The 27,168-nt window shown below is 38.8% G+C and overlaps 1 protein-coding gene across 1 annotated transcript in view; it reads left to right on the forward strand.

Annotated features, from left to right (window-relative positions):
* The window catches only part of LOC108695834 (collagen and calcium-binding EGF domain-containing protein 1), a 204,272-nt gene that overhangs the window by 143,326 nt on the left and 33,778 nt on the right, over positions 1-27,168 (forward strand). The gene's annotated exons all lie outside the window — the stretch shown is intronic.

The raw sequence follows: 27,168 nt of genomic DNA on the forward strand, positions 1-27,168 counted from the left end.
TTAACTTTCCTTGTCTTTCAAATACTTTACGTAAATGCTTTGTGCATGGGGCTCTAAGGACAGCAATTTCCTGACCATCCCTGCATCACTACAGTATTCTGAACCCAGATAACAACATATATATATATATATACATGCAGATGCTCTCTTAGCTCGAAGGAAGAGCAGAGGAGGAGATGCTTCAGCTTTCCCATCAGAATGTACAAATAAAACTGATAAATGAACATACTACAAGGCCCATGCAGAGCCAGGTATTATATTAACAGAAGCAAAGACTTTTTCTGGATGGGACTGAGCTTTTCGGATGGGAATTGTGCAAGAGCAATAATCAGGCGCTCGCTCGTGGCTGGTGCCCAAGTCAATCAGCATTTTCTCTGCTCAGTGGAAGAGGCTTTGGAATAAGACGAGGTGCTGTCAACACTCACAACTATCCCAGCCTTATTTATGATGGTAATAATATTGTCTCACTGCATGGTTATATTCAGGGATAAATCATCTGCTGCACATCACAGTCAGTTACAGGCCCGGCATGTGCGCTGGTTCAGCCGCTGTGAGATGCTTTCAGCCCCAAAATGTTGTTTGGTTTAAGGCAAAGCAAAGAAGATGTGTGCTTAAGTGCCCAGTTTTCTTGGCAAGAAATTTAAATGGTGTGTTGCCATTTTTAGAGTTTCTAAACTAAGCCCCCAAATGTAATAAAAGGCATTAAGTTTGCCAGGACTAGTAACCTATAACAGCCAGTAAGATTTTTGCTTTTAAACAGGTGACCAGTAAATGCTACCTGCTGATTGGTTGATATGGGTTACTGCTCCTGGGCAAACATAATCGGGGGAATGTAATAAAAGTCGCAAAGAGAAAAACAATTTGCACTAATAAGAATAAAAATCCACATCTCCTCAAAATCCTTAAACTGTTATGACATTGCGAATTGTAATTGTGCATTGCGAATTTTAATTGCGCACTCTTAAGGAGTGCTTGAAGGTGTCGTAATCTTTTGGAGCAAACATAACGATTTTTTCAGTAAGAAGTTTTATTACATCTACTGCACATTGGTGCAAACTATAACATTTGCAAACATTCTGTCGGAAGTGGCCGTTAAACAGTTTCCGGGTTCGCAAAAGCTATATTAAATTCGCCCAAAGCAAAGTTTTTTTGCGCAAAAGCATAACTTTTCACATTGCGAATAATTTTTCCATTACCGACTTTTATTACATTCCCCCATAAGTGTTTTATTACATAGTCCCAAATGTCCTACCTTCTGCCCGTTAACTGTAACGTCTAGATTTCTACCAACCTGCCTTTCTTTATTTTTGTTTGATTTTTTGCCCCTGAGGAAGACCCTTAAGGTTGAAACGCGTTGGGCTCACCTTCTTACCTTATTATTATTTTTTGTTTATTATTTTTTTTGTATTAAATTTACTTATTTTTCTTCAAATTGGGTGTGCTATCCATTATTTGAATTCTTGTAAATTTTTCTGGAGACCCTTATGCGGAGTCACCTATGGATTAGCACCCTGTAGCTCAATCTAAGGGTGTGCACTTTCTCTCTTTTTATTTTAGATATCTACCAACAGCTGAGGGCTGCCAGTGGATACTGAGAGTTGTAGTTTAATACATTCCAGATGTATTCCAGATTGGGAGTCCCTGATCATAAAGTGCAACTATTATTGCCTGTTTAGGCCCCATAAATAATACATGCCTGGATCGCCTGCTAGTATTCATCAATGCAAATGTGTCACATATAGACAATGCCCCTGGTCTCCCCAAACCTTCTCTGTCAGTCACATCTACACCTGCCCACAGCCCCGCCCACTCGTGACAGGCACCAATCCTTGTGTGTCTCTGATTAAAGGAACAGTAACATCAAAAAATGAAAGTGTTTCGTAGTAATAAAAATATAAAGCAGTGTTGCCCTGAACTGGTAAAACTGCTGTGTTTGCTTCAGAAACACTACTATTGTTTATATAAATAAGCTGCTGTGTAGCAATGGGGGCAGCCATTCAAAGTAGAAAAGGCTCAGTTTACACAGCAGATAGCAAATAAGCTCTGTAAAACCTGAGACATATTTTCAGTTTCCACCATTGCTACACAGCAGCTTGTTTATATGAACTATAGTAGTGTTTCTGAAGCAAACACATCAGTTTTACCAGTGCAGGACAACTCTACGTGATATTTTCATTACTCTTGTATTTGTTGGTGTTACTATTCCTTTAAAGACTATGGATGGTATAATTGCCTACAGTTAGTTAATTGTAAATGAAATTGCAGTTGAAAGCAGTTTCTGTCTGTCCTTTGCTTTTCCTTTCACCAATTGGCCAACTACAGAAACAATGCGTTCCCACAATGCCTTGCACACATCTATTATTAACTTTTTTCTCAAGTCTGTTATGGGGGTGGTTCACTTTGATTCACTTTTAGTATGATGAAGAGAGTGATTTTCCGAGACAATTTGCGATTGGTTTTCATTTATTATTATTTGTGTTTTTTTTTTTAGTTATTTAGTTTATTATTCAGCAGCTCTCCAGTTTGCAATTTCAGCAATCATGGTTGCTAGGGTCTAAATTACCCTAGCAACCATGCATTGATTTGAATAAGAGACTGGAATATGAATAGGAGAGGCCAGTATAATAGAAAGATGAGTAATAAAACGTAGAAATAACAGTAAATTTATTAAAGTCCGCATGCCAAAAACTTGAAAAATTAAAGGTTTTTTTTAATTATAATTATAATTATAATATACTCCGAGGATGGAAAAAGTCCAAATCTGAAAATCCGACATCTCAGACCTGCCGAGGTTGTATATAAGTCCTACCTATTTGGAAGTTACTTCTATATGCACTGGAATTTGCCTGAAAATCGATCTCAGTCTTTTTGGGCGAAAGCCTGAAAAATTTGGGCTTTTCGAGAAAAAGCCCGAATAAATCTAGCAATTCAGGAAAAAACTTGAAAAATGCACGATTCAGATTTTCACGTTTTCTGGTTTGTCCCCGATTTGAATAAATTATGCTTTTTTTTATTAATAAATAAGGTCCAATCATGGATTCTAGTTTGGTTGGACTTTTTCGATTAAAATACAAACTTTGATAAATAAGGCCCTAAATGTGTAGCCTTACAGACCATTTGTTTTTAGATGGGGTCAGTGACCCCCGTTTGAAAGCTGAAAGAGTCAGAAAACAAATAATTAAAAAAACTATTAAAAAATAATGAAGACCAATTGCAAACTTGACAGAACCTGCAAGGCATTGTGGGAACTGTAGTCTTGGCTGGGGGAGAGCTGACTATTGACACAGTGTTACAATGGGAGCCGACAGGGGAAGAAGAAGAGGGAATTGTAAGAGACAGAATCTGCTTTCAGAAGCAAATACATTTACAAATAACCTGAAAACCAATGACAATTACTGTATATTGGACAGCTGCTTGGAATTACATTCTCTGCTATTATTCATAAAACTGTTTTGGGGTGGAATCCCTCTTTAACTTGGTTGACATTGTAAAAATTCTCTGTTCTTCATTTGGTAATTGCTGAACCTGAGAATCTGTTAGGAACTGCTGGAATATCAAAAGAACGTCTGATGATCTCTGATCTTCTCTCTCCGTATGCAAATCCACGCGTGCCTCCAAGCTTCATTCTTCAGTGTTGAGGATATCATGCCCCTAATCTCTTCAGTAGAGACATCTGGAATCGTGTTTGTGAGGTACACAAACCCAAACTGACCTTCCCCAAAATCTCACCCGCTTGCCAGCAATACGGCCTCCTAGCTCTCCCTCAGCCAACTCATAAATACCGCATTCCTGACTTCACAGCTTTGGGCTCTCCTTCCGTTATAAACCTGAAATGAAGTCCATAACTTTATATCTTATCTGCATTTCTTATTGAAAAAAAACCCCAAACAGCCAAGGAATCTGTCCTTCATTTTAAGATGATTTTTGGCATATACGTTTTGTTGTTTAAACCTGAACCATTCGTACTGTACAGCTCGTACGTGTATTTTGGCTGCAGACTGTGGGATTTAAAAACTTTGCTTCAATTCAGATAATAACACTAAGGGGCTTACACGACATTATCCCCTGTAACACTGGCACCAACTTGGAAGGCACAAGTGCAATATATATATATATATATATATATATATATATATTTATATATATATAATTTTATTTGGCTTAATTGTGCTCATGCGTTGGTGCTTAGTGCCAATGAATTGTAAATAAGCCCCAAGTAATCTGTTTTTCAGTAAGTAATTTTTTCAAACCTTGGACTAAAAGAGCCCATGGGTGGACACTGACTTCCAACTTGACTGCTCTTGACTGAGTCTTCAACTAAGCTGCAGTCATATTCCAAGCGTCCATAACTTCCAGATAATTATATTACATTAGGGAAGCTAAGCTAAGATCCCAAACTGAATCAGGATCCAGTTTGGGATTCAGCCAGGATTCAGTCTTTTTCAGCAGAATTCACATTCACCCAAATCCGTGTGCCTGGTCGAACTGAATCTGAATCCTAATTTACATACGGGAATTAGGGTCAGGAAGGGAAATCATGTGGCTTTTTGTCACAAAACAAAGTTTAAATTTTTTTCAACTTTTTCCTTCCTGACCCTATATGCAAAATTAGGATTCCTAATGGGTTTGGTATTCGAATGAATCTTTCATGAAGGATTCAGGGATTGGGCCGAATACCAAATAGTGGATTCGGTGAATCCCTACTTTACATTACATTAATAATTTAAATAATTTAAAAATCATAGATCTTCTTTCACTGGCATAGGCAAAAATAAAATCCAATACAAATCTCTACACAGTCGCTAACTGCTCTACAGGGAAACAAACAAAGCTGCTTGAGTTCTGCATGGCTGTTCATAAGTATGATTGTTTCCCTGCAGAGCAGTTAGGGACCGTCTGACAATTCTTTTCCACAGCAGTAAATGAAGGGAGAGTTTCACTGCATACAGTCAGGTTTCTTATAAAAACAGTACACATTTTTTAATTAAAGTATATTGGAGATAAGTAAAAATGGGATTTTTATTTTTTTCGCCTTTACATGCCCTTTAATGTTGCAGTTGGGTCAAAAATCTGTACAGTATGAACCTCAGATATCTGTATCCAAAGAGAAAGGGGAAATGATTGTGGACATAAGTTATTTTATTTATTTATTTTATTTTATTCAATTTTTTATATATTATTATGGGTGGGGCAATCCTGCAGCTTCCTTTAGCCAAATAAAATATCATTTAGTCCAATAAAGGGGCCAAATGATAACAGAATGCTGCAGTATGTCTAACATCAGCAAGAGGAGCCGTACACAATTATTTTTTGTACTGCGAAATAAACGATTGGAATGGGAGCTATTTGAGAGCAAATGTGGTGCAAACCTGTTACAACAGAGTAGTAGATTTGATATGAGAGCAGCAGTGTTAGGGGCTGTATAGATACCCGGCCCTACTTCTAATTCTTCTGTTAAATCTGTCCTTTATGGAATTTACTCCCCCCTGTTATGGTATTGGTAGATTTGGCAATATTAATAATTACGTAATTTAATGCTTTAAAAGATTGGACAGCAGGTAACAGGATAATTATTTTTTACTGTTGTCTTCTAATGCAATAAAAAAAGCTTTGCTTTATTTACATTGGAACTTTTTATTTTGGCAAGAATGCCATTAGAGTCCAAAATATTCCAAAAGCTCATTTATAGCCCACAGAACAAAACATTCTCAGATTACAGTATCCGGAGATCTTTGTGAATCATACATGTGTATATGGGCAAGAAGATCTGCTATAAAGGCCTGTATACATTACACACATTAAACATCACCGTGGTAACAGCACTCGAAACAGTCGCCAATTTCAATGCATTTAGCAAATCCCTGACTATTTTATATTATAATTTTTGGAAAGGACTGTTTTCCATGCAAAATAATACTTTATGTTATCTTTTATCAGTTAAAGAAAATATTTTCCGCCTGGCAACACAATTTTATCAAATGTATTTGTTCTGAAAGAGAAGGCAGAGGATATCTTTGTAAAGCAGTGAAGCAGTGGCCTTTATCCAATGGGCGTCTCACTGAGACAAAGATTTGAGAAAGGTTTATCATTTTTTCCCTAAGCAGAAGAACATCAGAGCAGCCTCTTTCTTTCTCCTGACAACTTCCTTGACTACTTGGTGGTCAGACTGGTGGGAAAATGACCAGCAGGTGGCGCTGTTGTAACACAATTCATTCATGTTAACAGTACATGTATCCTTTAATATCTTGGAATTAAAAATAAATAAATAATGAATGTACATTACAAAAGTGCTTAGAATAGCACCCTCATTAATTTTATATTTAGTTATTTTTAAGGTTTACCTATCCCTTAAGGACAATTTAGGGTTGGGTACTGGTCACAAGTTTTCTGACCCATTTATCACTAATGTAGAGGATCAGAAAACAGGCCTGGTTAGAGAGAGCATTAGTTCTGAAGAATCAAAGAAGCCATAAGCCATTGGGCAGAGCAGTCCTAAGGGGTTGAGGGGCTTTGGGAAAGCTATCCACTGCAGGGACCCCCATATTCATGGAGGAGTCAATAGGCAAATTATTTTGTAAACAGTGCAGGACCCCTCACCAGGCCCGGACTGGCAATCTGTGCGTTCTAGCAAATGCCAGAGGGGCTAGTGTATAGTTCAATAGAAAGATACCATATAGTGGGCTGGTAGGGGGCTGTTTGGGCCTCTGTGTACTTGGAATGGCAGGGCCTATTTTGACTCCAAGTCCAGGCCTGCCCCTCACTGTCCTGATCAAGTTTAGGGTCCAAGGTAGTTGCCTCTATTTGCCAACCCAAGGAGAGCTCTTCCAGTTGGGGAGACGTAAAACTGCATTGACAGGTACTTGACAAAGGACTGGTGTCTAAACAAGGTGGAATGTGGATTAAAGGACCAGTAACATAAAATATTTTTAAAAAAATGTGTTTGTACTAAATGAAAAAAAAACCACCAAGACACATTTAACTTGAAATTCGCAAAGTCCATATTAAGAAATAACTTACCGATTCTCCGCTTGCGCTCCTTTACAGAAACGGCGACGATCCATCGTGCAGCGCTCGATTTCTCCTCCCTGCCTTCTATAGGAGATAGCCAGGGAGGAGAAATCGAGCGCCGCACAAAGTGGAGAATCGGTAAGTTATTTCTTAATAAAGACTTTGCGAATTTAAAGTTAATTGTGTCTTGGTGGTTTTTTTTCGTCATGTAGAAACAAATTTTTTTTTAAAATTTTTTTTTTATGTTTATGGTCTTTTAAAAGACCAAAGGGGTCATTGATGACCTCCTGGGAAGTGGGCACCGAGGTATTGCAGAATTGCTGCAGGTCTCTGACCTCTGTTTTGGAGAAAAGGGACAAACCAGTAGCACTCATTGGACCTCACTCCACGCCGTGCTACAACGCACAGTCTGCCGCACCCCCAGAAGTCCTCATCATGTTCATGAAAGCTCCTGTATTTTAATCATCATGAATAAAGGATTGATTTTACCAAATAGACCCCGTTGGTGCTCTGTACAATACATGTTTCTCTGTTTTGGAGAGAAATTCATTTGCCCCATGAATATAGAGCTGTCTGCGTTTGGCAGTTGGCAATGCTGTATTAAAAGAAAACTATACCCCCAAAATGAATACTTGAGCAACAGATAATTTATATCATATTAAGTGACATATAAAGAATCTTACCTAACGGGTGTATATATTTTAGTAAATATTGTCCTTTTACATCTCTTGCCTTGAACCACCATTTAGTGATGGTCTGTGTGCTGCCTCAGAGATCACCTGACCAGAAATACTGCAGCTCTAACTGTAACAGGAAGAAGTGTGGAAGCAAAAGACACAACTCTGTCTGTTAATTGGCTCATGTGACCTAACATGTATAGTTTGTTTGTGTGCACCTTGAATCAGGCCTGGACTGGCAATCTGCGGGTTCTGGCAAATACCAGAAGGGCTGCTGTAAGTTGCCATAGACAGTGACTATTTATTGGGCTGGTGGGGGACAGTTTGGGCCCCCGTGTGGGCTGTATGGGCCTCTGTTTACCCCAAATGCCAGGCCCTATTTTGAATCTCGGTCCAGATCTGTCTTGAATTTTTTATTTAGGATTACCCAATGGCACATACTACTAAAAAAGTAAATTATTATGAAAATTGTTTATTTACATGAAGCAGGGTTTTACATATGAGATGTTTTATGCAATATCTTTTTATAGAGACCTACAAAATTCACTAACTTCGAGTGAAGGATGGGCTACTTCGACCATCGAATGGGCTACTTCGACCTTTGACTACGACTATCGAACTACCCTTAGTGAATCAGCCCCTTAATGTTTACATGATTTTCTAGTAGATTTAGGGGCTGATTCACTAAGGGTCGATTATCGAGGGTTAATTAACCCTTGATATTTGACTGGGAATTGAAATCCTTCGACTTCGAATATCGAAGTCGAAGGATTTAGCGCAGATAGTACGATCGAACAATCGAAGGATTATTCCTTCGATCGAACGATAAAATCCTTCGAATCGCACGATTCGAAGGATTTAAATCCAACGATCGAAGGAATATCCTTCAATCAAAAAAAGTTAGGCAAGCCTATGGGGACCTTCCCCATAGGCTAACATTGACTTCGGTAGCTTTTAGATGGCGAACTAGGGGGTCGAAGTTTTATTTAAAGAGACAGTACTTCGACTATCGAATGGTTGAATAGTCGAACGATTTTTACTTCTAATCCTTCGATTCGAAGTCGTAGTCGAAGGTCGAAGTAGCCCATTCGATGGTCGAAGTAGCCCATTCGATGGTCGAAGTAGCCCAAAAAAAACTTTGAAATTCGAAGTTTTTTTACTTTGAATCCTTCACTCGAACCTGGGGTTTCCGTGAAACCCCAGGTCCCGTGCCTTCTGGATAATAGGTCCCATATCTGTACTAATTATAGAAAAACACGCCATGGGACAAAAATGTTTGGCATATAATGAATGTCAACCCTGTGGCCCAGTTTTGAAGATTGCTGCATTTTGTAGGCATCTCTGCTTTGTTTAGTTAAGAAACATGGGCTGGCTTGGGATACTGGGAGTTGCTGCACTGACCTACTGAAATCCTGAGAGTTTTGAACCCCTGAAAGAGAGAAGCAGTTCATTTTAAAGTTGCCAACTTCATTCTTCTGTACTTATCCCTTGGAAATGGAAAGCAATCTCCGTGCTTATTATAATGGTATGTAACTACTTCTGGTTGGATCTTGGCACTGTACCTTCTTCATATTATTATATCTAAGAATTACACAATCAAACCTGCATTTCAAGTGCTGCCGTGGCGCCTTTGATATCAAATCTATACACTGGCACCGAACTCTCTCGTACTGCCAAGAGATTTTGTAAGAGAGATGTGAAGGAGCCGAGAATTACTTATCAACTCAAGTGAATCCTTTTGTATAATCCGTTTCCATCTGTTACAGTTATGGGAAGGAAATCATTCATATTCCATAACTCGCCTTCATATGCACTTGTGCTGGTTCCTAAGTTCTCCTTGTGCTTGGCACGTCCATTGTAATGAAAAGATCATATATAAACAGTGAAGTATAGACAAAAATCTGAATTGAGAACTCTGCATTGTGTCCCGCAAACCTCCAAACCCCACGTTCATCATCAACAGTTTCTTATAAGGAAAAGCATGATTGGGCAATATATGGTTTGAAGCATTGCAGACGTGTTGCCAAACCTAAGATTTGGTAAAAGGATCACATGACTCGAGTTGTCTTTAATTTTTATACATTCTTAATAAAAAAATAAAGGGGCCGATTTATTAACATTCCTATTTTTTTTTTTTTATTAATTTCCCTGAATCAAACTTTTTAGTGCTAAAAATCTTTATTAGAATTATTAGAATAATTACTATGAACCACCAAAGTTTTTATGTATTATTTTTTTACCTCTTGAATGTGATAAACCTAAAGTTCAAGTCCCGCAACCTGAAAACTCAAATTGATCGAGTTTTTCGGTGAAAAAAAAACTCAAATCATTTGAGTTTTCCTGCAAAATCCTCGGGAAAAAAAACAAAAACACCAAGCAGGCTGTTAACCTCTTCAAATGGTTCAATGGACCTCTGCCATTGACTTCTACATGACCTCTACAGGTTTTAGATGGTGTATTTTCGGATTCAAGCTATTCCCAGGGCTGGGGTACAAGAATTTTAGGGGTTTTTTTAAACTGAAAAAGTACATTTTGTCCAAAAAAAACGAAAAAACTCGGATTGTCGTGGAAAACACAACTAAAACCTTAATAAATCTGCCCCTTAGTGTAAAAAGCATGAAAAACTTTAATAAAAAACGTTGCCATCTAAAAGCTGGCTAGGTTATGTAGAAGTCACTGTGAGCTGGCCATATCAAATTATATCAAAATAATAGAGGTTTTTCGGGATTTCTTTTGGTTGTAACCGCACAAAAAGTTTTCATGGTTGTATTTGTTATGAACTTGCATTCGCTTGTGCTTTTCATGCTATGTTTTTTCAATAAATAAGGAGACATTTATGCTTTCTAAAAAAAAGTTAGTTTAGTCGAGATTGAAAAAAGTACACAAATCCAAATTTTGATAAATAACCCTCAAAATATGGTGATATCATCTTGGAACATAAAAGCTAATTCTCAAATTGCAAGTATGATTGTTGTAAAATGTACACGATTGTAGCACATATTATTCGTTAAAGGGTCGAGTGCCATTGCATCTACTGCGTCTGTCTATAAACTGCATGGAAGAACGATTATTGGCACATCCCAGAGCTGTGTCAACAGACAAAGTAGACTTATGCCTAAAGAATCACATGCAAACATCATAAATATGGCAAAAATTACCCAAACCCAACTTTAACAGCCTTGATTGAAACTCGTGTTCAATATCACTGCAATATGAGATCAGTGGCAGTAATATCCTTCTTGTAACTTTGATTTTGCAAGGCACACTGGATTGGCTGCTTGTGAATCCATTTGTAATATCAAATGAGTCAAAGTTTATGCAGGAAATCAACTTTATGATGTTTGCAGGCCAATCCTACACCCATACCACCACCATCTTAGTGGTGGCAATAAATGTTAGTATAGCAACGTGGCACTACCTCTCAATGTAGACCTAGTAATCTGTTGAAGTCCACGTGGAACCCCCTATATGGTTATTTTTGGGTTCAGAAACTACTCCTGGCAGCTGTTGTGTGTAGATCAGAGATCGTTAGCCTTTTCTGGTGTAAGAGAACCTGAGAAATCATTAAATCCGGCCAAGGGCATTTGTCTGTTACATTTGTTATATCTCAGGATAGATCTTGTTCTGCAGTACAGTTTCTGATCTCCTGAAAATTAGTTTTTTAGGGTTATCTCAGATTATCTGGGGCTTCATCATTAGGAAAACAATTTTCATTTACACCCAAAATTGGATTAGTGTCAAAAAAACATGAATTTGTTACCTCGTTTAAAGGGCCTGGGTAAAATAAACATACAAATCCCCTGAATATTAAACACTTTATCTCAAATGAAAATGAACGGCCATCTGCAGCGTGGCGCTTTCTCTTAATATTTCTCTTTCCAACACTTTCCTAAAAAAGGCAAGAAAATCTTGGGAAAAGTGTTGGAGGTGATGATAAATGGAATCAAGATCTACCATTGGCTGCGTGTCTCTCTATATATCAAGGTATTGCTGAGCAATTCCAACTGGTGAGAACACTTGCGTTTGAACTCCTCATGTCTCATGATATATTTTATAGGGACCAGCGAGCCTCTCAGGGTGCGGTCATATAAAAACACTAAAATGTTTTATATATTGGGGAATGTGCCAAGTCGGATTTGCATTTCCCACATTTATCTGTCATGCCATTCCTTCAGAAATGCCATAAATACAATAAACATCTTTCTTTTTGAAATGTTCATTATTATTTCAGATGTGCTGATGGGGTTTCTGAGCTTATTTGGGGATAAGGTGGTTATCTATTAAAGTCATTCAATACTAATATATGAAATAGACCAATTGTCATCATGTCAGTTTTTTTTACTTCTCTCTGTTTCATTAAAGGAGTGGTTCACCTTCAAGTTCACTTTTAGGGGGTTATTTACTAAGCTCCGAATACCCGAAATTCCCCGAAATCCAAAAAAAATTAAGATTTTTTTTTATAAAATCACGAATTTTTTGGAATTTACTAAACCCCGAGGGCTAAAAAGCCCGAATATAAAAACCACAGCATGTCAAACCTGTCGAGATTGCATAAAAGTCAATGGGAACAGTCCCATTGATTTTTGGTTGTGTCTGAGGTTTCGGGCAATTTCACAATGTTTTCGGAGCTTTCGGGTGAAAACTCCAAAAAATTCGGAGATTTCGGGGAAAATTCATGAAAAAATTGTGAAAATCTGAGCTTTTCCCCCAAAGCTAATTTTTGGAAAAATGAAATAATAAAATGCGTTAAAAAGCCAAGCAGGTTAGATCGGAGTTTGTAGCAGCCGATATTGAGATAAATTCGGACCTTGATAAATAACCACCTTAGTATGTTATAGAATGGCCAGTTCTAAGCAACTTTTCAATGTCTTATTATTTCTTTTCTATAGTTTTTGAATTATTTGCCTTTCTGTTCTGACTCTTTCCAGCTTTTAAATGGGGGTCATTGACCCCATCTAAAAAACAAATGCTCTGTAAGGCTGCAAATGTATCGTTATTATTACTTTTTATTACTCGATGGGGGTCATTGACCCCATCTAAAAAACAAATGCTCTGTAAGGCTGCAAATGTATCGTTATTATTACTTTTTATTACTCGTCTTTCTATAGAGGCCTCTCCTATTCATATTCCAGTCGCTTATTCAAATCAGTGCATGGTTGCTAGGGGAATTTGGACCCTAGCTACCAGACTGCTGAAACTGCAAACTGGAGAGCTGCTGAATAAAAAGCTAAATAACTCAAAAATCACAAATAATAAAAAAAAGAAAACCAATTGCAAATTGTCTTAGAATATCACTCTCCACATCATTCTAAAGTGAACTCAAAGGTGAACAACCCCTTTAAATTAGTAACTATAGAGGGGTAAATTCTTCTGTAATGCAATCACAATTTTGGCTAGATTTTCAAGACCCTGAGTGCTCTACCTTCGAACTTGCACTAAAAAACATATATTTACCTATCATCCCAAAAACAGAGGTTCCTGGGCATGATCTGAACAATTTCTTGAATTGTTGTCGACTCACATGTTACTGAAAAGAGTTTTTGAACCTTGTGCTGTAGAAGACAAAATAATGGACTACGTAAATAAGTAGACTTCTACTCCAAATCAGTCCTCTAGTGAGTGTCAATCTGTCTGCCAGCTAGCTTATGGTGTTTAAGGGCAAAACATAGTGCCCCTTTAAGATTCCATTAAAGTAATTACCAAACTTGCTACTAATGCCAAGGACACTTTTGACCAGTGATCCCCAATCAGTGGCTCAAGAACAACATGTTGCTCCCCAACCCCTTGGATGTTGCTCCTGGTGGCCTCAAAGCAGGAGCTTATTTTTGAATTCCAGACTTGGAGGCAAGTTTTGGTTGTATAAAAAACAGTTGTACTGTCAAACAGAGTCTCCTGTAGGCTGTCAGTCCACATAGGGGCTACCAAATAGCCAATCACAGCCCTTATTTGGCACCCCAGAGATTTTTTTCATGAATGTCTTGTTCCCCATCTCTTTGGTGTGGCCAAAAAAGTAAGCATGGTTTAAAAATATTGCTACGCTTTGTGCAATGGTATGGGCCCACCAATTGCCACTTTTCTCAAGGTCCACCAAGATTATCAAGTGTAAAAACTTAAATATAGAACTTTCGCCAAGTTAAAACAGTCGAGATCCCATAGAAGTCGATGGGAGCTGTTCTGATCCAATTGGACATTTTTTTTAGCCTTTCAGACTTTTAGAGTTTTTCCAATTTTTTTTCGTTAGTTAGTATTTGTCTGAAAACCTTGATTTTTTAGAGGTTTTCTGGGGTTTTCTTTGCACATCGTTTTGCACAGATTTCTTGTTTCCATTTGTGCTTCTTATATTCGGATCTTGTAATAAATTACATGGCTTTTGTGATTTTAAAGAAAATGAGTTTATTCGAGGTTTCAAAAACCTCTAAAACCACTAAAATGAGAATGTTGATAAATGGGTCTCTAGATGTGAATATTCAGGTTTGATGAGTTCATACATAACTATATTGCCTGCATTTGGCTGTTTTTTAAATCTGAATAGTTAAAAGATTACACACCTTGTAAAGAATACAAATTGTCCCAATGACTGTGAGAGGTGCAGTTCATCAACATACCAACCTTATTAGGTATTTAGGTGAATAGACTTTCCAGTGTCAGCAGAGGTTCTCCATCAGATAACGTCTTCTCTTTTCCAATAAAAACGGAAAAACAGCTTGTCTTCAACTTAAACAGATATAATCCCCCTCCCTATCGTATGAAGACAGATAGATCCTTTGATAATTGTTTCTGAACTAAACATTCCAAGGGCAAGAGTCTCTTAATTCCGGCCAGAAGGAGATTTACAAGCAGGTGATGCCTTTCTATTTCAACTTTGTGCGATTCATAAGTTAAGTTGAGCAAAGTCTGATGTCAATTAAAGGGAATTTGCAAACATCGTTTATTTCTTACATTCATTGCAACCCTATATTTTTATATGCATGACTTGGTACATATATATATATATGAATTTTATTAAGCTCATATGAAATCCGGATTCAATATGGTGTCAAGAGAAGAGAATGTCTATTAGAGGCGGTTTAATCCCTCAGTCTGTCCTGGAGAGCCTGATACAGGTATAGCATCCATTATCAGGAAACCCACTATCTAGAAAGCTCCAAATTATTGGGCCAAATCAAATAATTCCAGTTTTTAAAAATTATTTCCTTTTTTCATTAATAATACTACAGTACCTAGTGCTAAGAGAAAATTAATCCTTACTGGAGGCAAAACAACCCTGTTGGGTTTATTTAATGCTTAAATTATATTTTAGTAGACTTAAAGTATGGTGATCCAAATTATGGAAAGACCCGTTATCAAGAGAACTCCAGGTCCCAAGCATTTTGGATAACAGGTCCCATATCTGTACTCTTGTTTTACCGATCCCCAAGCTAAACTCTCTTTAATCCGTGACCTCCTCATTCTCTTGATATTTTCTTTGTCTAGATGCTTTAGACTGAGGCTTATTTACAACTGCAAAGTTCTTAAATACTGCAAGATTTGATGCTTTTAATATACAGGTATGGAATCCATTATCTGGAAAGCTCTAAATTACGGGAAGGCAATCCCCATAGACTCCATTTCAATCAATTACTTTTTTAAAAAAAATTATTTCCTTTTTCTCTGTAATAATAAAACAGTATCTTGTACTTGATCCCAACTAATATATAATTAATCCTTATTGGAGGCAAACAATCCTATTGGGTTTAATTAATGTTTAAATCATGTTTTATTAGCTTAAAGTAGAAAGATCCCTTATTTGGAAAAGCCCAGGTCCCGAATATTCTGGATAATCCCATACCTGTATATATGCAGCTATCTATGACTAGTTCCAATAAGTTAGGAGCCAAGGAAGCTCTGTGCATTACCAGCCCTGTATATAACGAGCATTTAAATTGTAAAGAACAGTCACAATATCACAAGAACCATTAAAATGACACTAGGAAACCAATACATTCATCTATTGATCACACATGTACTAAATATCGTAAAACGAGGAAAAACAATAAACAGCAGTAGCCATATCAGAGACCTTTGCACTACACCAATACTTGCATTTTAATATACAGAGAGTGTACCCTGCGAGGGTTTTATGTGCGTTATCCGTCCATATCCACATTAGTGCATGAGAGCCATTGGTCGATACCCAACACATTCTCATCTCTGGGAAGCAGATGTTTTGGCTTGTGAGTGCAATCTGTGACCCTGAATAGAGAGAGAGAGAACTGTATGTGTTATGTACATGTATAGCATTCGGTAATGGTGAAATATTGCACAAACAACACATGTTTTCGAGCAAACTTTAAGCGTAGCATTACAGTGCAATTGGCAGTCGTACACACGCAGAGCCCTGCCATTCTCTTTCACTAACTGAGACTTTCTCTCTATAGTGTTTGTTACTCCTTTGTATCTGTCTAGTAAAGGTATGGGATCCAGAAAGCTACAAATTACAGAAAGGCTGCCTCCTACAGACTCCATTTTATCCAAACAATCCACATTTTTAGAAAATGATTTCCCTTTTATCTGTAATAATAAAACAGTAGCTTGTACTTGATCCCAACTAAGATATAATTAATCTTTATTGGAGGCAAAACCAGCCTATTGGGTTTTATAATGTTTATATTTTCTTGTAGACTTAAGGTATGAAGATCCAAATTACGGAAAAATCTGTTATCCGGAAAGCCCCAGGTCCTGAGCATTCTGGATAACAGGTCCCATACCTGTAGTACTCACCTGAAGTTTCACCATCACAGCCCTTATTTGGCACCCCAAGAACATTTTTCATGCTAATGTTGCTCCCCAGCTCCTTTTACTTCTGAACGTTGCTCATGGGTTCAAAAGGTTGGGGATCCCTGATGTAGACCAATCCAACCAACCTTTGTCAACTCCAAGTTCTACCCTTTTGGTACCTGTAAATCTGGACTGTCATACCTGTCTGGACCCCCTTTAGAATAATGCCCCTGGATCCTGTCGGCCACTACTTGAATAGCAATATCAATACTGGCTTTGTTTTATGGTATCGGACTATAAATGCTATGAGGAAACCTATGAAGTTGTCTCTGCTGTGGAGAAGGCCATTTATGACCCCAGATACTGCACAGGACTCTAATGATACAATGCTATTGATTATAATACAATAGGAGGCACATGGCAGAGCGATACGTAGCTATCCAATCAGACAATGTCTAAAGGTAGCCATAGACAGTACCAGTTTTCGTCAGGTCCAATAAACCTGTCAAATTATCATGAGGTTAGTGGGCACCGAACAAGCATGCATCTAATGATTTTCATCTAACATCAGTCAGAAAAATCAATCAGTAAGAAAATGTTCATCTGTCACAGTAAAATGTATCCATTGTCCAATTATTTGTAGGGCCAAGCAGAGAGCTACCCACGGTTTCCTAGCTTCAACTATATGATATTGCTTGAAATGGTCTTTTTGGTTGATGGTGATGGTCAAATTGTGTATTTAAATGATCATTTCAGGTCCTTCCATATTGAAAATATTGTTTAAAAGTCTTAATCTATGGCCACCTTTAGTCCATTTCCTTCTCTTAGGCTAAGGGAAGTGGCTGCAGGTTTGGGGTAACAAGGTGGGTAACAAGCACTAGGTGAGTAAGAGCTACAGGAGTTTAGAAGGAACTGATTTTACATGTACAGGTATGGGACCAGTTATCCAGAAGAAGGAAAAGCTAAAACTAAGAAAGATTTATCAGAAAGGTCAATATAAATACACCAGTAAACCCTCAAAGTAATTACTGCTACTCTGAGTCCTCTGTCAAAAGAAACACCGCATTTCTTTCCTTCTATTGTGTACTCATGGGCTTCTGTATCAGACTTCCTGTTTTCAGCTTACACCTCCAGGGCTAGGGCTTGAGCATGCTCAGTTTGCTCCTCTCTCCCTCCCTCCTCCCCTCCCTGCTGTAATCTGAGCCCAGAGCTATGAGTGAGCAGGGATAGACTCGGGCAGGAAGTGATGTCACACCAAGCTAATATGGTAGCTGCTATCCTAAACAAACAGAGAGCTTTTAGGGCTGTTTGCTCAGGTATTTAAAGCATTTTGCAGAATAAATATAGTGTTATAGCTTGGGCTATTGCAGATAATCTATTGGCAATAAAATGCTTTGGTAGCTTTCCTTCTCCTTTAAGTCTACTAAAAAATCATGTAAATATTAAATAAACCCAATAGGCTGGTTTTGCTTCCAATAAGGATTAATTATATCTTAGTTGGGATCCAGCACAACCGACTGTTTTATTATTACACTGAAAAAGAAAATCATTTTTAAAAATTGTAATTATTTGATTAAAATTGAGTATATGAGAGTTGGCCTTCCCATAGTTAAAGGGTAGAACAGGGATACCTGTAAATGTTGAGCTAATGATTCATATCTTCCTTATGTCGACAGAAGTCTAGGCCTGTTATTGAATTCACTCACATTAAGGGACCCATCAGGAAAATCATGACAGCTCCCAACACGCACTGTTTCTTCTCATCCATTACACATGTCCCTGCTTAGGTGTCCAATAGAAAACTGTCAATCACTGGTGAGGACAAGCCATTAATTGATGCTGGGGTTTATTTACCGGTCGGTGAGACTCCATACAAGTCAAGTTTCTGCACGCAGATTGTTTTGTCTCTCTTTGGAATCCAACCATCCTCCGTTTTCCGAGCGCACGCCAGTTTTCCGTTTGCTGCCCAACCTTTTTTGCCAGGAAGGAGGCTGCAGCTATTTTAAAGTACTTCTAATGGGGAACAGATCTCTGAGCAGTATTTCATATAACAGGAAGACAAAACATGGAAGGGAAGCTCTAAGCAATCACTCCAATTTATTTCGGCACTTGTAGCTGGCACCGAAACAAAACCCTTTATTAGCGAACTGAAAGGCTTCCTGTACCATCCCCGGTAATGATAAAAGACTCCTGTGATTTTAGACTATTTAAACGTGTGATCAGCATTTCTGGGATCATACCTTAGATACTACAATCAAAATAGAAACCAAGAAATGGAAACAGATGGCTTGATGCGGTTGCAGAGTATAAAAAGCAGATGGCGGAGGCATCTCCATTTGGTTCTAATCGAGAGTCAAAAAATGTGGGGAGAAAGAGCGGCTCTTGCAGAACAGCAATACTTCTTAGATACCATCCTCATCTGCACATGGATATAAGGGATATAAGAACCTTGCTGGTCCTTGTCTGTTTAAGGATTGCAATAGTACGTGTAAATAATAGTAATAGTAGCTATTTCTTTGGAAAGCCTTTGGGAATATTAGAGATGAGCACAATGACTGGGGCAGGTGCGCTGCCCAAAAGGAACGTTCTCCTGCTCTACAGCTAGGAAAGAGGTTTCACCATCAACATGTGATATTCAGTAAATAATTACTTTATTGGAAGGCAGTGGTTCAAAGACTGTGCATGGGGCATGGGGGATCAAACTGAAGACCTGGAAGCGTGTGCTTTTTGACTCTCCTAGATACATCTGAAAGCTCAGCTTGAAGGTCGCTTAGGTTTCAGTTGGAGTGGAAACTTATTTGCTTATTGAAGATACTGTATTTTTGGGACTATGGCTGAATGGTTGATACACCAATGTTTTCCTATACAGGTATGGGACCTGTTATCCAGAATGCCCTTCCGAATAAGGGATCTGTAATTTGGATCTCCATACCTTATGTTTCCATTTGAGTAAGAAACCCAATAGGTTGGTTTTGCTTCCAATAAGGATTACTTATCTGTGTAACTACAGAGGAAGCAGAACCTATCTGTAGGGGGCCCTTGAGGTATAGGGGGCCCCATTAGGCCCTACTTAATGAGCAATTTCAATATATATGGGTAAAACAGGACAACCTCTGGATATTTTTGGGGCCCTAAAATAAATTTGCTGTGGGCCCAGTTACATCTAGTTACATGCCATTTAGGCAGCTGAGGTGAAGAAGAGTAAAATTGCTAATTTATCAAACATTACCCTTTTCACCAAAGCCTACTTTGCCAGGTTCAGGCTGGCTACTTCCATTATAAAGATAGAGCAGCCACTTTTAAATCACAATACACATCACTAGTGATGGGCAAATTTGTCCCATTTAGCCGAAAAATTAGCAAAATTCCAGTGAATTTTGACACCTGCTTAAATTTTGACGCTCACGTCAATTTTAACGCTGGCGTTAAAGTCAATGGGCGTCTGAATAATGTTGACATGTGCCAACTTTTCTGGCGCGTGCCCAAAATGTTTTGAATACGCCGGCAAATTTTCGCAACAGTTTCGTAAATTTATTTGCCGGTGCTGAAACTCGGAAATTAAGTTTCTGTTGAATTTATTCTCCCATCACTACACATCACCCTTTCCATGCTTATTGTCACCATGGTGAAAAATTCTCTAAAGAATATTCCCTACTACTATTGTATGGGGAAATTTACTGGTGAATTTTCACAGACAATTAACGCCTGGAGAAAATTCACCACATTTCTCTTAAAAACGGGAACTTACAATTTTAAGTAAATATGGAGATGAAGGGGTAAATTTACTTACCTCCGAAAATCCGCCAGAGCTGGCTTTGCGCACATCGCAACACTTCGCCAGGTGTAAATTCTACCTGGACAACGCTAATTCACGAAGATCCGCACAGGTTGTGCACAGGGTACCGAACTCTTGCGAAGTTACGATCATCAGATCGAAGTTGCGCTAGCGTTGGCTAATTTGCATACGGCATGCGGTTAAAGTACAATGGCAGTATATGTTGCAGCAACTACATTACATTACACAAGCCCAGGGAACCTTAATTAAATAAAAAAGAGTTGTTATATTGCCCTACACATGTGCCTACAGTATAGCTTATATATATATGTTATCAAATATAGGGGGGAAGGAAGGTACCCCAAAAAAAATTTTTTGATCTTTTTCAGCCTATAACCCTGTAAAAAACGTTTTTTGGGACTTAGAAAAAATTTCAACTTTTTTTGGACCAAGTCCTATCTACTCTATTGCACTTCGCCTGGTCTGGGGTGGCGAAGGCAAGTCTGGCGATAGAGGTAATGTTCAGTAAAATCAAAAAATCAGTGAATTTGCAAAGTAACGCTCTTTTGCCAGAGCGAAAATACGCCTGGCGTTAGAATGCGAAGTTGCCCCAGAGTCTATCTCAATCGCTAGTGTAATTACGCCAGCGCCCGTTAGTAAATTTGCGAAGTGCCGAAATGACGTCACACTGGTGAATTTTCGCCACCGTTTGCCACTTCACCGTTTAGTAAATTTCCCACGTGTTGTGAAAATTCACCTGGCAAAGTGAGGTAAACTTCAATGAAGTTAGATGAAGAGAAAATTCACTCTTTAGTAAATGTGCCCCGATGACTGCTGGATGTTCTCTGCAGGCTAAGTGCAATTTACATCATCCATTGATATTTACTCACACCATTGTGCTGCATGATTGAAGGTTAAAGCAGTACTTGGAGTTCCCGCGTGTGTAAGTGAGTGAAAAATAAATATATAGAGAAGCTGAGCTCATATCCCCCATTCTCGCTAGTGCTTTACTCCTCTGTGCGTCTCCTCTTGCATTTAAACGACAAGGAAAGGCCAGTTCATTGGGGGTGACAAAGTTGGCCTGGGAGCTAATGTATTACAAGAAGAGTATCCATATAAAACGCTGGGCGTCAGAATGTGAAGTTAAGACAGTGGTGATTTACAAACTCACATTCACATTTCTCTCTGTTTTGCCTGTAATTGATGAATTGTGAGGCCCATCAGTAGCTTGGGAACTCCTTGATAAATTCAGCAGGGGGACATTGGCGTGTTGCCTGTGAGTTTGCAGGGTACATTAACGCTGTTAGCAGCTCATAATACTTTCACCAGAAGTCATCAGAGCTTTTGGGGCACATCAATCGTAATGTCTCAGGCTCTGGTTCAGATGAAGCCGTGCCGCATGGTGGGATTAAAGTAAATTCTGGTAATGTAACTTTCTCAGTGCTGAAATGATAAACTCGATCTTTACATGTTATAGAACAATTTATAATTTATAACTAACCTTCTTACACCAAGGCAGTGGTGTAACTAGATATTATTGGGCCCTACAGTAAATTACTTTTCAGGCCCCCAAAATGTCTAGAGGTTGACCTGTTTTACCAATATTTATTGAAATTGTAAATGAATTAGGGCATCATGTATCCCCCTATACCTCCTGGGCCCCCCTGCCACTGCAGGGTCTGCTTCCCATGTAGTTAGGCCTATGCACCTAGGCTTGTCTGTGGTTCTCACCCAGAATATTACCTACCATGTAAAGCTGTGTTTTCCCAGTATACAGAACTTTTCTTGTATCCTACTCTTTCTCATTGAGTCTCAAGACCTGCCTAAATGAAATCTGGATGAAAATTGTCCGGATATTTTCAAGCAGGTTAAGAAATCCCACCAGGCAAGGGCCATCGTTCTCCCAATGGGTCTTCATAGGCATGCGTTATGATCTTATCATTGCTCCATTGGGCCCAGCACAGGGGTGACAGATTGGGCATGCAATTGCTTTTTTGGGGACCTCCCCTTAAAAGTTGAAATTTAGAGTTGTAAATTTAAAAGTTGTACTATATGCTGAACCCAGAACTATGCCAACCATTGCTACCTTCTGACCAGACAATGGCATAGTTGGACCTTCCAAGGGGAAGGATTGTACATTGACTGATCTAAGTTTCAATAAATCTTGCAACCAAATCTTTTATCGGTTGTCTCAGGATTTCCAATGACATTGAAGGAAAAAATCCCAATCTTAAACCGGGATTTGCAGTCCTCTACCGTGGTTGTCATAAAACTGTCCAATTTCTTTTTGAAACTCAATCTAGTGCCTTCTATGGAGGACTTACCTAGGATTTCCTCAGCATCATTTAATAATGTTCCTCAAGGAGCATATGAGATTTGCACGTGTTCAATGAAATGTTCTGCGCAGCTTTATCCCTATCAGCGAATTACATTTGACAGGTTCCAGGATGAAGAAAGGGAGAAAGAGTTATAGTTACAAGTGATTTCATGTTACAATAAATACTTCTTATATGATTCAAAGTTGAATTTACTGCTGTGAGCTTGGGTGTAGCTACAAAACCTATGACTTTCTGTACTGACTGGGGATCAGTCAGTCAGTCACTTGTTTTAAAGGATAAGTAAACCTTAAAACAAGTGAATGTAAAATGGATGAGAGTGCTATTTTAAGCACTTTGTCATTTACATTCATTATTTATTTTCTTTTTATTCCAAGATATTAAGGGATACATGTGCTGTTAATATGAATGAATTTTGTTACAACAGCGCCACCTGCTGGTCATTTTCCCACCAGTCTGACCACCAAGTAGTCAAGGAAGTTGTCAGGAGAAAGAAAGAGGCTGCTCTGATGTTCTTCTGCTTAGGAAAGATTTGAGAAAGGTTTCTAATTGTTTTCCTAAGCAGAAGAACATCAGAGCAGCCTCTTTCTTTCTCCTGACAACTTCCTTGACTACTTGGTGGTCAGACTGGTGGGGAACTGACCAGCAGGTGGCTCTGTTGTAACACATTTCATTCATATTAACAGTACATATATCCATTAATATCTTGGAATAAAAAAAATAATAAATGATTAATATAAATGACAAACAGGCTTAGAATGACACTCTCATCAATTTTACAGTCACTTATTTTAAAGGTTTACTTATCCTTGAAACACAGTGTTGTGTTTGATAGCAGATCATAGGTTGCAAACTGCACTCACTACATTGACTAGCAGACAAGGGAGCATGGCAAGTGAGTACCTGTACGATGCAAGGGACAGTACCTGTAAATCCCTCGCTAGCAATCAAGTTCATGGGAGTAGAAGAAGCACATGTAGGTACAAGGTGCATCAAGAGCCAACATGTACTAGTGTTAGGCTACCTCATAGTAATAATGAGGCAAAGAGCTTCTCATAGTACATAATCATCTGCCTAGTAGTAATTTTTTCGCCAGCCATGGATCTGCAATTTGTTTGGGAAACAGCGGCAAAAATTTGCCGCAACCAAAAAAAAGAAGCTGACAAAAAACACCCATAAGAAAAAACACCCATTGACTAATGCATTTGGACAAAAAAAAGTTGGCGAAAGAATATACGCCCAATGACTTTAATGCATTTGGTCAAACAAGTCGCCATAAGAAAACACGCCCATTGACTTTAATGCATTTGAAGTGAGAAAATTTGTCACGCGCATAAAATAATTGTCACACATAAAAAATTTAGACGCATGTAAAAAAAAATGTTGACGACCATTGTTATTTGTGTTTTGCGAATTGTTCGGAATAGATTCGCTCATCACTACTGCCTAGTTTCACCCTTGTACTGTGAGCAAAGCAGTGCCTATGCATAGATAATGAATTACCAACTAGAACCATTAGCTGTTTCCAGGGGTTCAACAGGGGTGGACTCTCCACAGGGGATCAATGTCACCATTTTATTCTGTAGTACGTTTTTCCCAACTTTTCCTACCTACAACCATTGTTCTGGAGGATGTTACTATGGAAGGTCCGGCCTTGTTTGGAGCCCCTGGAGACAGCTACTGGTTCTAGTGGGCAATGCAGAACTAGTCCCGGGCAAGATGGCAGTAGTAACAGCGTATATGAATATTGCTCCACCTGGAGGTTCTTAGTCTTTAAGGACAACACCTGGCCCCCATTTGTTGAGTTCTAGTGCAGCGCAAGGTCCACAAATAGCTTGGAGGACATAAATACAACCCTGCTGAGAACCTCCTTGAAGCTGCACCTGTTTCCACACAATCCTTATGATAGGAAATTGGGTGTATAAGCCTTTCTGGTAGGTTACCAGTATTCTGACATTTAAAAAAGTGATTGTTCCTGGCGCCAGCTCTCCTTGTTATAGGGATATTGCTATTTACAGCCTCAAAGAACCTTTCCCAAAGTGACTTCCAACTCCCAGAAAACCTGCTCCGACTCCTGATCTGATGAACCTGAGCAGCTCTTGCAGAGTGGAATGATTTGCTTTGTTTTCCAGCCCTCGGGGGGAAATGTCTGTGGCAGACCTTAAACAAATCACAGTAACTTAAAACCACTTTTGGGTTGAAATACCTGGGAGAGAAGCCATAACGTCTGATGACTTCTTTTCTTGAAAGGTTACCCTGTTGAGCATTCTAAGCACTTAAACTACAATGGCCTGCTGGGGATTTGTCCTCTTTTCCTTGGGTAAAGTTGCAGTGGTTGTGCAGCATTACTGTAAATGGTCTGTGGGTGAATATTATAGGTGCTCAGTCATCTCCTTCTGAACAGATATGTTTAATGCTGTAGTCCCTGTGCATGCACACAAGGACACAAGGGTCTTCTAGTTGGCGTAGTCCTGGCAGCTGATCACCTCCATGGAGTAGAGGAATGGAATTGACCCTTGTTGGGTCATCACCACCATGGAACCAAGGGACAAAAGTTATGCAGCCAAACATGGCACTGATCTGCAGCAAGTTGGGGGAAACAGTGGGAGTGATATGGTCTGTAGGGACTCATTTACAGCATTATGGGTGGTTTAGTTCTCCTTTAAAAGGGATTAGCTACTGTTTTATTGTTTCTGACATACTGTACAAAATTAATCGGGCAACCCCCATCATGAATGGTTTTTATTAAGGGTATGGAACCTGTTATCCAGAATGATTGGGACCTAGAGTTTTCCAAATAAGAGGTCTTTCCATAATTTGGATCTCCATACCTTAAAGGAGAAGTAAACCTCCCTACAACTAAAAACCCCATTGACCCCCATCCACTGGCTCCCTCCCTGCTTCCCCCCCCCCCCCGCATGGTTTTCTACTAAAAAAATGACCCGTCCAGCAACACTGACTATAATGTATGTGCGGAGCTCAGGGGCACCATGTTCGGTAGCTTTGGTATCTTCCTGATCCTCTTCTTTCTTCTCTGTAATTTACAGAGCTTTCTTTTTCCAATTGCGCATACTCCAAAAGCTCAAGTGTTGGTGCTCAGTTCACAAAGATACTGAGGTTACTTTTCCTTTACTAAAAAGTGATTTAAACATTTTTTAAAACCCAATAAGATGGTTTTGCTTCCAATAAGGATTACTTATATCTTAGTTTTGATCAAGTACCAACTACTGTTTATTTTACAGAGGAAAAGGAAATCATTTTTAGAAGTTTGAATTATTTGATTAAAGTAGGGTCTATGGGAGACAGCCTTCCCGTGTTCAGAGCTTACTGGATAACAGGTTTGCGGATAACAGATCCATAACTGTAAATACTTTTTAATGGAACGTGCCAGTAGGTGACCTGTCAGATATGATCTGTTGTGGATGTCACCTTTCTCAGGCATTTCTACAGCAGGAGATTTATAAGTAGTGTGAGATGGTCCCTATCCCACATGAAAGCTCTCTGGGCCGACACATAATAGAAATCAGGCCCCGGGACAAACACCACGTCCTGCATCTCTGGATTCAGTTTCCTGTTAATCTCCATTATAGGGCAACCTGGCTTGCAGATGAGAAAGCTTTACCTATATTTTATTGGCCATGAATCAGCATAAACTTTAATGTCAGCAACGACAGCTAAAATAAAGTATTTATGACATAAAGGTTTTTTTCCTGGATACTATAAAGACAATAAAAAAAAACCTCCCCAGAAGCTCAATGGGGGGGGGGGGGGTGTAAAGTGCAGCGAGTTCCATAGGGAGCTAGAGAACATCCTGGAACCTGTTTCTCATAGGATTTTATTGCTGGATTTAAATGTAAGAATTGTTATGACAGTATTTATCTACAATATATGACCAGTTATTCATATCCAGTTTGGATCAAATATTTTCAAAAGAAATGATTAAAATGGGGTCCCTTCCCTGTAAACATACAACACTACAAGGAGGTATTTTCCAAGCAATAGTAACTTGTAGTAAAGCTGAGCAATGGCAACATTTGTTCTTAAGGCAATGAAAGCACCACAATACTTTGCTAGCCAGTTGCCATTACCCCTTTCTGTAATACCTCAATGACATCACTAGAGATAACCAGGTCCCTATTGTCTGTCTCCAAATGCTTCAACCCTTTACATTCTCTTATTATGTAATTCAGGGGTCCCCAACCTTTTTTACTAGTGAGTCACATTCAAATTTAAAAAGGAGTTGGGGAGCAACACGAGCATGAAAAGAGTTCCTGGGGGTGCCAAATAAGGACTGTGATTGGCTATCGGTAGTCCCTATTTGGATTGGCAGCCTACAAGAGGCTCTGTTTGGCAAAACTGGGCTCCAAGCCAGGAATTCAAAAGTAAGCATTTGAGGCCACTTGGAGCAACAAGGGGTTGGTTTGGGATCACTGATCTAGATGCAATGGTGCAATCAATGATGATCACCAGGGTAGCTCATTGAACTAAAACTAATGGTATTAACAATTATTCTTTTATTAAATACACTATATGGCCAAGTATGTTAAGGCACACCCTTCACTGCCAGTACACATGCCATTGCTAGTTTGGGGGAAGGCTTAATACAACAATGATC

The sequence above is a fragment of the Xenopus laevis genome, chromosome 1L (genome assembly GCF_017654675.1).
Source record: "Xenopus laevis strain J_2021 chromosome 1L, Xenopus_laevis_v10.1, whole genome shotgun sequence".
Classification (NCBI taxonomy): domain Eukaryota; kingdom Metazoa; phylum Chordata; class Amphibia; order Anura; family Pipidae; genus Xenopus; species Xenopus laevis.